The following is a 12,500-nucleotide window of genomic DNA, read 5'->3' on the forward strand; positions in this document are numbered from 1 at the left end:
CTGTCTGGACGGACGGAGTGGGGGAAATATGAACTACTCGCTGCTCATTGAGCGTAAAATCAGATCTTGCCTTTTTTTTCCCCCGATATTCTTAGAACGATATCTCGTGTCTTTTGCTTCTTACGTTTCACGAAGGGATATTGGCAGGGAAAATGCTATCTACTGCTAGGTAAAACCTAAGAACTCGCTTGAAGTCTCTCTCTCTCTCTCTCTCTCTCTCTCTCTCTCTCTCTCACGATGAAACCTTTCTGTTTCGTCTAAAATTATCTGGCTTCCCATACACTTTATGGGGCACTACTGCAGGTCACAGCTACTGAAGTTACAAGTACGAAAGAATAAAAAAAAAAAAGTTCATCTCGAACCAAGTTTTACTTTACATAAGCATTTCTTAGAGAACGGCGATGTGGAGAACGTGCTAAGAACGTATTACTTTCAACATGAGGAAAACTAATAGATTCGCTCTTTTAAAAGCCGCTCATGAATGGCAGAAGCAAGGGACGGTGACATTGCCCTAGCCAGCTGGACAATGCCCTAGAAACTGACCATATATACATATGATCAGCGCCCAAGGCCCCTCACCATCCTAGCTAGGACCAGGGGCGGCCAGGCAAAGGCTGCTGATGACTCGGCAAGTAGACCTATAGGCTCCCCCAAACCCCTCATCCTTAGTTCACAAGGATGGCAAGGTTGCAGCCACCAAAGGAACTAACAAGTTTTGAGTGGGACTCGAACCCCAATCTGGCGATCACCAGTCAGGGACGTTACCAAATAGGCCACCACAACCCTTATAATTTTGAAGAGGGAATTTTAAAGATTCTTTAATGTTGTTATTGTTCTTAAATTATTCTATTTTAATTGTTCATTACTTCTCATATAGTTTATTTCCTTACTCCCTTTCCTCACTGGGCTATTTTTCTTTGTTGTAGCCCTTGGGCATATGCCATCCTGATTTTCCCACTAGGGTTGTAGCTTAGCTATTAGTGGTAATGATAATGATAATATATTATTTCCTATTATCACTGGGCTATTTTTCCTTATTGGAGACCTTGGGATTATATCATCTTACTTTTCCAAATAGGGTTGTAGCTTAGCCAATAATAATAATAATAATAATAATAATAATTCCTATCCTCACTGGGCAATTTTTTCCTTGGTTTTATAGCATCCTACTATTTCAAACAGGGTTGTAGCTTAGCTGATAATAATAATAATAATAATAATAATAATAATAATAATAATATTTCATTTCATCACTGGGCTATTTTTCCCTGTTGGAGCGCTTGGGCTTATAGCATCCGGCTTTCCAAACAGGGTTGTAGCTTAGCACACAAAGAACCAAACTCCTCTCCTCACTCATCAGTGTGTGCTTGCGTGTGTGTGTGTGTTTGTTCGCCCCTGCGACCGCGCGTGTGGTCTCTCATCCAGTCTGCAACCTTTACTGACACGAACATTTTCAGAAAATTATCTCTTGAGCACAAAAAGTTTAACCTCCCAATTACCCTATTCAAGTGACGCACCATTTTCCTCACTCTGGTTTTCAATAACACTTTCTGAGGAACATGAACTATTTCCAGAATACGAATTATTATTATTATTATTATTATTATTATTATTATTATTATTTTACTAAGTTACAACCCCAGTGGGAAAAGCAGGATGCTATAAGCCCAAGGGCTCCAACAGGGAAATATAGGCCTGTGAGGAAGGGAAATATATTATTATTATTATTAATATTATTATCATTATTATTATTATTATTATTATTATTATTATTATTAGCTAAGTTACAACCCCAGTTGGAAAAGCAGGATGCTATAAGCCCAAGGGCTCCAACAGGGAAAATTGCCCAGTGAGGAAATGAAATATTATTATTAATATTTTTACTATTATTATTATTATTATTATTAGCTAAGTTACAATCCCAGTTAAAAAAGCAAGATTATATAAGCCCAATGCCTCAAACAGGGAAAAATAGCCCAGTGAGGAAATGAAACCAGAAAATAAATAAACAGAAAGAGAAGTAATAAACAATCTAAATGAAATATTTTAAAAACAGTAACAACATTGAAATACTTCTTTCATATATAAACTATAAAAACTTAAAAAAAAAAAACAAAGAACAAGAGGAAGAGAAATAAGATACAATAGTGTGCCCAGTCTACTCAAAAAAAAAAAAAACCTGCCAGACCGCACCGCAATTTTGCGGTCCATTTGAGCCAAGCAAGGTCGTCTGAAGTTGACATCTTGTTGACTGAACTTGCTTCCTCATGCATAATGACCGACTGAAATCACTCGCATTTATGACCGTATAATTAAGACGTCAGGAGATTATCCTGCCATCTTATTATTCTGACAAGTGGAAACAGGAAGCAGGAGACATCATAGATTATTAACATAATGAGTCAACAGGTAGTAGGTTGGCCAGGGCACCAACCTCCCCTTGAGGTACTACCGTCACAGAGTTATGGGGTCCTTTGACTGGCCAGGCAGTACTACATTGGATCCTTCTCTCTGGTTACTGTTAATTTTCCCATTTGCCTAAACATACACCGAATAGTCTGGCCTATTCTTTACATATTCTCCTCTGTCCTCATACACCTGACAACACTGAGATTCCCAAAGAATTCTTCTTCACCCCAGGGGTTACTGCACTGTAATTGTTCAGTGGCCACTTTAATCTTGGTAAGGGTAGAAGAGACTCTTTAACTATGGTAAGCAGCTCATCTAGGAGATGGACACTAAAAAATGAAACAATTTTTCTCTTCTTGGGTAGTGCCATAGCCTCTGTACCATGGTCATCAACTGTCTTGGATTAGAGATCTCTTGCTTAAGGGTAGACTCGGGCACGCTATTCTATCTTATTGCTCTTCCTCTTGTTATTTTGAAGTTTTTATAGTATATATATGAAAGATTTATTTTAATGTTATTGTTTTTCCTTATTTCCTTTCTTCACTGGGCTCTTTTCCCTGTTGGACCCCTTGGACTTATAGCATCTTGCTTTTCCAAGTAGTGTTGTAGCTTAGCAAGTAATAATAATAATAATAATAATAATAATAATAATAATAATAATAATAATAATAATAATTCATCCTTTGCTATTCTTGGCTTACAATCATCTTTCATTTAAGTTGCAATTTTATAGTTTTTTTTTTTTTGTGTTAAAACCCTATCCTCCTCCCTTCACTTAAAGTTGATCTTGTTGTCTTCAAAAGAGAGAGAGAGAGAGAGAGAGAGAGAGAGAGAGAGAGAGAGAGAGAGAGTCTGTACGTTTAATTACTAAACGACGTTTACGAAGAATGTGGACAAAATCAACAATTTACTGTACCATGAATTATTATCCCGACCGGATTTTGTTTACCTAGTAATCATCGTATCAGATTAAATCGGTTATGGAACTATGAAATCAACTTTCGAACTTCCTCCTTGAGGTTTTCGTAAATATCTATTGTCCCGACTTAAAAACTGGTCAGGCGATCACAAAGTATAATTAAAAATTTGGTTGGGTCCGAATATCATCTGGTATCGTGATTATGCAGACAAGTATATATAATAAACTTGAAAAGCACTCTGAGAGTGCAGACCTCCTCCGCGGCAGTTTATTTCTCGAAACCAGCTTGCCTTTCCCAGAATCAGTTTAGACCATAGACGTATTTGAAGTCTGGGTGACAACCATGTGCGAACTTGGGGTTAAGGATAGGGTTAATTTGGTCGACTTTTTGCTCGACCTTGACCTTTGACCGAGGACTTTCAAAATTGAATCACTTCCACGTCTCAATATAATTAATCCCTGAAAGTTTCACTACTCTATGAGTCAAATTGTGGCCAGGAAGTTGTTCACAAACAAACAAATGATAAACTGGGGCGAAAACATAACTTACTCCCAACTTCGTTGGTACAGGTAATAAATAGAACTTAGCAGATACATCATACTTGGGTACGTAGTTGAAGAGGCCTTGCTAAAATTTAATATATGTATGTATATATATATATATATATATATATGTATATATATATATATATGTATATATATACCTGTATATGTGTATATATATATATATATATATATATATACACATACACACAGTATATGTATGTATATAGACACAGACACACACACATATATATATATATATATATATATATATATATATATATATATACATGCATACATATATATATATATATATATATATATATATATATATATATATATACAGGTATATATATATATATATTTATATATACATACGTACATATATATTTATACATATATACATACATATATGTATTTGTATATATATATATATATATATATATATATATATATATATATATATATATATATATATACATATATATATATATATATATATATATATATATATATATATATATATATATATATATATTGTGAAACTTCATAGAGATTTACATTAGATTACTGACTGAGAGATGAATGGCGTATCAGAATTGGCTTCAACTCGCTTTATTAATGCAAAGAAATGGCGTCACTTTATTTTATTTTTTTTTATTTGTCAATCTTAATCAATTATATAGTTACTGCGCATTTCTTCAGAAATGGCGTTGTAAGTCAGAAAAAAAAAAGAATCAGAATAAGAATCACAAAGCTTATCAGATATATTTTCTATTTTTATCGGCGTAAAAAATTTCTATAGATTCTTTAGTTTTATATTTCATCATCATTATCATCTACGCCTATTGACGCAAAGGGCCTCGGTTAGATTTCGCCAGTCGTCTTTATCTTGAGATTTTAAATCAATACTTCTCCATTTATCAACTCCTACTTCACGCTTCGTAGTCCTCAGCCATGTAGGCCTGGGCCTTTCAACTCTTATAGTGCCTCTTGCATCCCAATTAAACGTTAATGAACTAAGCACTCTTGGTGAGTGCGAAGAGCATGCCCAAACCATCTCCATCTACTCCTCACCATGATCTCATCGAGTAATCTTTCTTATAGTTCTAGGTTTAGATTATTTGTGTTAGAGTATTTCTCTAAAATCTATTTCCTTATAGATGAATCTATATCTCAAATATATCCTATGTATGTCTGCCTATATCTTGCTTGAGGGTACACTCGGGCCCACTATTCTATCTTATTTCTCTCCCTCTTGTTTTTGAAGTTTTCAGAATTAATATTTGAAAGATCTGTTTTAATGTTGTTACTGTTCTTAAGCTATTTTATTTTTATTGTTCAGCAATTCTCTTGTAATTTATTTGTTTTCTTATTTCCTTTTCTCATTGGGCTATATTTCGTTGTTTGAGCCCATGGGCTTATAGCATGCTGCCTTTCCAACTAGGGTTGCTGGTTAGCTAACAATAATAATAATAATAATAATAATAATAATAATAATAATATATTGTCGACCAAAATTGTAAAATAAAATCAAGAAAAATGAATAGAAAACAAAAAACCAAAAATTCCCATATTCCCCCTCTATGACTTATCCAGATCATCGGATTGGAAGAAATCCGACACTCTCTCAGCTTCGGAGAGTGATCGAACCTACTGAAACCAAACTCCTGTTAGCCTTAGAGTATGTTCAAGTCTGGCTCAAGTTGTGTTTGTTCATCTTTTGAGAAATGCATAGCAATTATAAGTTTTGAGAAATGCATAATTAGCAAATTTTAAGAAATGCATTAGCAATTTGAGAAATGCATAATTAGCAAATTTTGAGAAATGCATTAGCAATAATAAATTTTGAGAAATGCATAGTTAGCAAATTTTGAGAAATGCTTAATCAGCAAATTTTGAAAATACATAGCAATTATCAAATTTTGAGAAATGCATTAGAAATTAGCAACTTTAGCAAATTTTGAGAAACGCATTAGCAATAGCAAATTGTGAGAAATGCTAATATAGAAAATTTCGAGAATTGCATAGCAGTTAGCAAAATTTGAAGAATGCATAGTAATTAGTAAATTTTGAGAAGTGCATTAGTAATTAGCAAATTTTGAGAAATGCTTAATCAGCAAATTTTGAAAATACATAGCAATTGGTAAATTTGAAGAAATGCATTAGCAATTAGCAACTTTCGAGAAATGCATAGCAATTAGCTAATTTTTAGAAATGCATAGCAATTAGTAAATTTTGAGAAATGCTCAATCAGCAAATTTTTGGAAATGCATAGCAATTAGCAAATTTTTGGAAATGCATAGCAATTAGCAAATTTTGGGAAGTGCATAACAATTAGCAAATTTTTGGAAATGCATAGCAATTAGCAAATTTTGGGAAATGCTTAACAATTAGCAAATTTTGAAAAATGCATTAGCAATTACCAAATTTTTAGAAATACATAGCGTTTAGCAAATTTTAAGAAATGCATTAGCAATTACCAAATTTTTAGAAATACATAGCATTTAGCAAATTTTGAGAAATGCATTAGCAATTACCAAATTTTTAGAAATACATTTATAGTGTAAACTAATCTCTGAACATTTTTTCAACCACCTCTTAAATTACTCTTCAAGGCCCTCTTCATTTACATCACGTGGTAACATGAAAACTCTCTCTCTCCTCTCTCTCTCCCTCTCTCTCTCTCTCTCTCTCTCGAAGTATATCACTCCAAAACTCCTGTCTTTCCTTCCACCTAGTTTATGAATACTGTCTACTGAGAATTTAGAAAATAATCTCTCTCTCTCTCTCTCTCTCTCTCTCTCTCTCACAGTATATCACCCCAAAAATCCTGTCTTTCCTTCCTTCCACCTAGTTCATGAATACTATCTACTGAGAATTTTGAAAATAATTCTCTCTCTCTCTCTCTCTCTCTCTCTCTCTCTCTCTCCAACACACCTAGCCTATGAATACTGTCTACTGTGAATTTAGAAAATAATCTCTCTCTCTCTCTCTCTCTCTCTCTCTCTCTCCAACACACCTATCTTTCCTTCCACCTAGCCTATGAATACTGTCTACTGTGAATTTAGAAAATAATCTCTCTCTCTCTCTCTCTCTCTCTCTCTCTCTCTCTCTCTCCAACACACCTATCTTTCCTTCCACCTAGCCTATGGATACTGCCTACCAAGAATTTTGAAAATAATTCTCTCTCTCTCTCTCTCTCTCTCTCTCTCTCTCTCTCAGAGACGTTCTTCCGGGGACGATTAGACAAAAATTCCCTTTGAACAAAGTATGGCTTCAGCTACGTATCATATTGTGGACTCGGTCTAGGTATTTTGTTGCTGGTCATTGGTTGTGAGGCCGGCGTACATTTACGCCATTTACGCACGCTGTCTTTATTACGTGAATGAAGGTTGGATATATTGGAAACTTGTCTTTTATGGTATAAAACAAATGAAAGACATGGAAAATACAGAATTTTATAGATTTATTAATTATGAATTTCTATAATTCATAATCATCATCGCCTCCTACACCTATTGACGCAAAGGGCCTCGGTTAGATTTCGCCAGTCGTCTCTAACCTGGGCTTTTAAATTAATACTTCTCCATTCATCATCTCCTCCCACATCTATTGATGCAAAGGGCCTCGGTTAGATTTCGCCAGTCGTCTCTAACCTGGGCTTTTAAATTAATACTTCTCCATTCATCATCTCCTCCCACATCTATTGATGCAAAGGGCCTCGGTTAGATTTCGCCAGTCGTCTCTAACCTGGGCTTTTAAATTAATACTTCTCCATTCATCATCTCCTCCCACATCTTTGATGCAAAGGGCCTCGGTTAGATTTCGTCAGTCATCTCTATCTTGAGCTTTTAATTCAATACTTCCCCATTCATCATCTCCTAATTCACGCTTCATAGTCCTCAGCCATGTAGTCCTTGATCTTCCAAGTCTTCTTGTACCTTGTGGAGCCCAGATAAACGTTTTGTGAACTAATCTCTCTTGGGGAGTGCGAAGAGCATGCCCAAACCATCTCCATCCACCCCTCATCAAGCAGGATTTTGTTTTATCTATTGGCTAATTGCATTGCCATAACTGTCTTTAGTAGCAATATTAAAAAGTAAAGATGAAACTATACTTGATGTAAACTTGAGTAGCAGAACTTAACCAAACTAAATAATAAGTACATGGAAAAGCATATGCGCAAACAGTATATCCAGAAAGGCAAATCTTGGTATATGATAATAAAGGCAGAAATGCAGCGATGAAAATAGTGACCAAATCAATGAGATATTGAATACGCTGAAATGGCCAAACACAATAAAATGTTAACGGCGGTAGATTAAGCAAGAAAATATACCCTTCACAGGAAAACAGAAAAAAAAATATACACTACACAGGAAAACAGAAAAGAAAAAGACAAGAAAATGTACCCTACAAATGAAAACAGAAAAGAAAAAGACAAGAAAATATACCCTAGACAGGAAAACAGAAAAAAATATACACTACACAGGAAAACAGAAAACAAAAAAAACAAGAAATTGTACCCTGCAAAGGAAAACAGAAAAGAAAAAGACAAGAAAATATACCCTAGACAGGAAAACAGAAAAAAATATACACTACACAGGAAAACAGAAAACAAAAACATAAAACAAGAAAATGTACCCTAGAAAGGTAAACAGAAAAGAAAAAAAGCAAGAAAATATACCCTTCACAGGAAAACAGAAAAAAAAATATACACTACACAGGTAAACAGAAAACAAAAAGACAAGAAAATGTACCCTACAAAGGAAAACAGAAAAGAAAAAGACAAGAAAATATACTCTACAAGGGAAAACAGACAAGAAAATATACCCTACAAAGGAAAACAGAAAAGAAAAAGACAAGAAAATATACCCTACATAGGAAAACAAAAAAAATATACCCTACAAAGGAAAACAGAAAAGAAAAGGGCAAGAAAATATAACCTACAAAGGAAAACCGAAAAGAAAAAGGCAAGAACATATACCCTACACAAGAAAGCAGAAAAAAGGAAAAAAATATACCCTACACAGGAAAACAAAATAGAAAAAAAAGAAAGAAAATATACTCTACACGTAAAAAAACAAGAAAATATACCCAACACAGAAAAAAGAAAAAAAAAAGTGTCGTCCTGCTGAGCCAGTCTAGTCTGAGAGGTTGTAAATGATGGCTGAAGACATTCACCTCCTTCGTTTCCCTGTTATTTTGTTATTTGACAAACTTGCCGGCTTCCCCAATGGCCTTGAAAGACTGTGTTTCTTTTACTGCCTATTTTTACTGCAGATTACATACATAAATGTATTTGTTCACGTGTGTGTGAGGGGTAGATGGAGATGGTTTGGGCATGCTCTTCGCACTCCCCTAGATATTAGTACACCAAACATTTAACTGGGCCCCACAAACCACTGGAAGAGTTGGAAGACACAGGCTTACATGGCTGAGGACTACGAAGCGTGAAGTGGGATATGATGAGTGGAGAAGTGTTGATTTAAAAGCTTAAGATAAAGACGATTGGTGAAATCTAACCGAGGCCCTTTTCGTCAATAGGCGTAAGAGGAGATGAAGATAATGATGATGATGATGATGGGTGTGTGTGTGTGTGTGTGTGTGTGTGTGTGTGTGTGTAAAAGGGATTTTTTTTTTTTTTGCAATTTTCAATCCATAACTTTGGGTTTTAGAGTTTAGGAAAGAATTTCAGTTTGGCAGCCCCCCCCCCCCCCCACACACACACACACCAACACACCAGTCCATCACATAAAAAAAAAAAATAAAAGTCGAATAAGACTTTTTTCAATAGTTTAATCTACCTATTCATAAGCCCCCCCCCCCTAAAAAAATGCCAAGTCAGGATACTTACGTAACCGAACTACAAACAACATTATTATCTTGATTCCAATAACATTACGTGCATTTAATCATACGCTTAAGGCTATTAACCTTCAATTTTTGGGCTAAGCATTTTCTTTTCGTCGTTAAATCATATTTTTTTTTTATTGTTATCAGCTAAGATTTTTAGGCAAAGCTTCCTACATTAGCAACAAGAATTCCTTCTTCTATATCTAATTTCTCTTCCTCTTTTTTTTTTATTAAGTTTTTATAGTTTATATAGGAAATATTTATTTTAATGTTGTTACTGTTCTTGAGATATTTTATTTTTCCTTGCTTCCTTTCCTCACTGAGCTATTTTCCTGTTGGGACCCCTGGGCTTATAGCACCTTGCTTTTCCAACTGGGGCTGTAGCTTAGCGAGGAGTAATAATAATAATAATAATAATAATAATAATGATGATGATGATGATGATGATGATACTACTACTACTACTACTACTACTACTACTACTAAATAATGATAATAATAATAATAATGATAATACAAGTTTGAATATTATCATTAAAATTTTCATCATTTGCAAATGTTCACATTATAAGTGCTAGTCAACTTGGAAAAACTTCTAACCATCCCATAAATTAAACCGGAGCTGAGACTAATACTTTTTTAGTTAAATACGCACTAAAATGTATATCAGTTTATTTCAGTAGGTTGTGTTTAAATACACATGATCCTTTCACATGAGAGAGAGAGAGAGAGAGAGAGAGAGAGAGAGAGAGAGAGAGAGAGAGAGAGAGAGAGAGAGAGAGAGAGGAATAGAATTAGATTAAAAAATTATTTGAGGATTTTTTGAAATTTTGAGGTATCTGTCATGAGATACTGTATGTTGGGTTTAAATACACATGGCCCTATCGAGAGAGAGAGAGAGAGAGAGAGAGAGAGAGAGAGAGAGAGAGAGAGAGAGAGAGAGAGAGAGAGAGAGAGAATTTCCTGACCTAATTATTATTATTATTATTATTATTATTATTATTATTATTATTATTGCTTGCGAAGCTACAACCCTAGTAGGAAAAGCAGGATGCTCTAAGACCAAGGGCTCCAACACGGAAAATAATTTAGTGAGGCATCGAAACAAGGAAATAAATAAACTACAAGAGAAGTAATGAACAATTAGAATGAAATATTGTAAAAACAGTAACATTATAAATAAATCTTTCATATATAAACTATAAAAGCTTCCATAAAAAACAAGAGGAAGAGAAAGAAGATAGAATAGTGTGCCCGAGTGTACCCTCAAGCAAGAGATTAAAATGAACCTCAATTAGTTGTCCGGCCATAAAAGTCCATCAGAATCCCCAAGGTGTCAATCGTGATGTACACTCGTCAGATCCCCTACTGCCTCTAGGACCTGAACCACCTGACTGCACGTGTCTTTGCGGATGCCCTTATAATCCCTGCATCCTGCCGGCAGGTACAGCAGGAACAAGGGAACCGAATAGGAGTCGTCTGTCTCGAGTAGAGAGAAAGAACCGGGTCTTTCTTAATCAAGATGGAAATGCCGGATAATCGTTGAGGTAAAAAGGGAGAATGAGTGATAATGATGGATTAATAGAAGACAAGTGCGGTGGGATTGACCGAGAGGGATAAGACCAGGATGTCAGATGTGACGAACAATTGGTCAAATCGATTGCAATTGGAGAGACATCTGCAATGGCGGAAAAGTAGGAGACAGGAAAAACCGCAAACCGACGTCTGGGTTAAATCGTGCGTGACATAGACTACTACATCACTCTATCCTCCCCCAACAAGGAAAAATTGTTGTAGACTATCCTAATTCTATAGATTAAACCGAAGATAAAAGTTAGGTCAAGACGAACTGCGTGACATAGGCTACTGCACTCTTCCCTTGTCCCAAATGGGGTAGACTACCCTACTTCTATAGATTACTTTTCTTTGACGGATGTTTTTCCTGTCTTATACAGCAGGGGAACCCTATTCTCTACAGGACCTCCACTGTCATTTTATCTGGTTCGTTCGGAGTATTTAACATTATCACGTAGTGCTCATTTACTGTTAAATCTTCACTGTCAAACGACTCCCAAAAATAAGGAAGTCTTCAGTTTCCTCTTGAAAGCCTTAATATCTTTAATCATTCAGATGTCTCGTGGGAGCTTAAGAAATGACGAGTAAGGCATGTGATTAAAGGACACGAGGCTTAAACTGAGATCAAGAGACAAAAGGGTGGGAGGAGTAGGGGCAAGCTGAAGTCGCGTGACTTTTGGTAACCTAAACTGGGTTAAGACTTATTGGTAACCTAACCTGAGACTAGACTTTATTTTGGTAGCTACTCTTCTTCACCTCTCGCGTCCAGTTTCGAGTTTCGGCGCTCAACTTATCCGCTTACTTAGTCCATGTCTGTCGCAATTTTACTCCCCCTCTTTATCCAATTCAGAAACAGGTTTTCGCTCATCCCTCGGCTAGACCCAGGGTTAAAAGGGCTAGACCGACGTCTGGCTGAGCAGATAAAGCGGGCTATCTCGTCGTCCTGGCGGGATGAAGGGAAACACGAGAATTGAAGGGAAGGGAGTCTGGACAAGGTTTAAAAATAGCCTGATGAGTAGGTATGAGAGGTTGTTGGGATAACTTGTTTCTCCATTTTCTATTTGCAAAATTCTACTCTGAACTACACTCGTAGACATTTTGCTCTCTTGCAAAAGAGTTCTTCGTTGACTAAGGCCATTTTGCAATTAGGCTGACGTTGGATCTGCCTTAGCAACTACCAAGAAGGTTGTGTGAG

The 12,500-nt window shown here is 35.6% G+C and overlaps 1 pseudogene; it reads left to right on the forward strand.

The window, feature by feature from the left end:
- The window catches only part of LOC137646623 (large neutral amino acids transporter small subunit 1-like), an 82,700-nt pseudogene that overhangs the window by 3,160 nt on the left and 67,040 nt on the right, over positions 1-12,500 (forward strand).

This window comes from Palaemon carinicauda, chromosome 9 (assembly GCF_036898095.1).
Source record: "Palaemon carinicauda isolate YSFRI2023 chromosome 9, ASM3689809v2, whole genome shotgun sequence".
Taxonomy (NCBI): domain Eukaryota; kingdom Metazoa; phylum Arthropoda; class Malacostraca; order Decapoda; family Palaemonidae; genus Palaemon; species Palaemon carinicauda.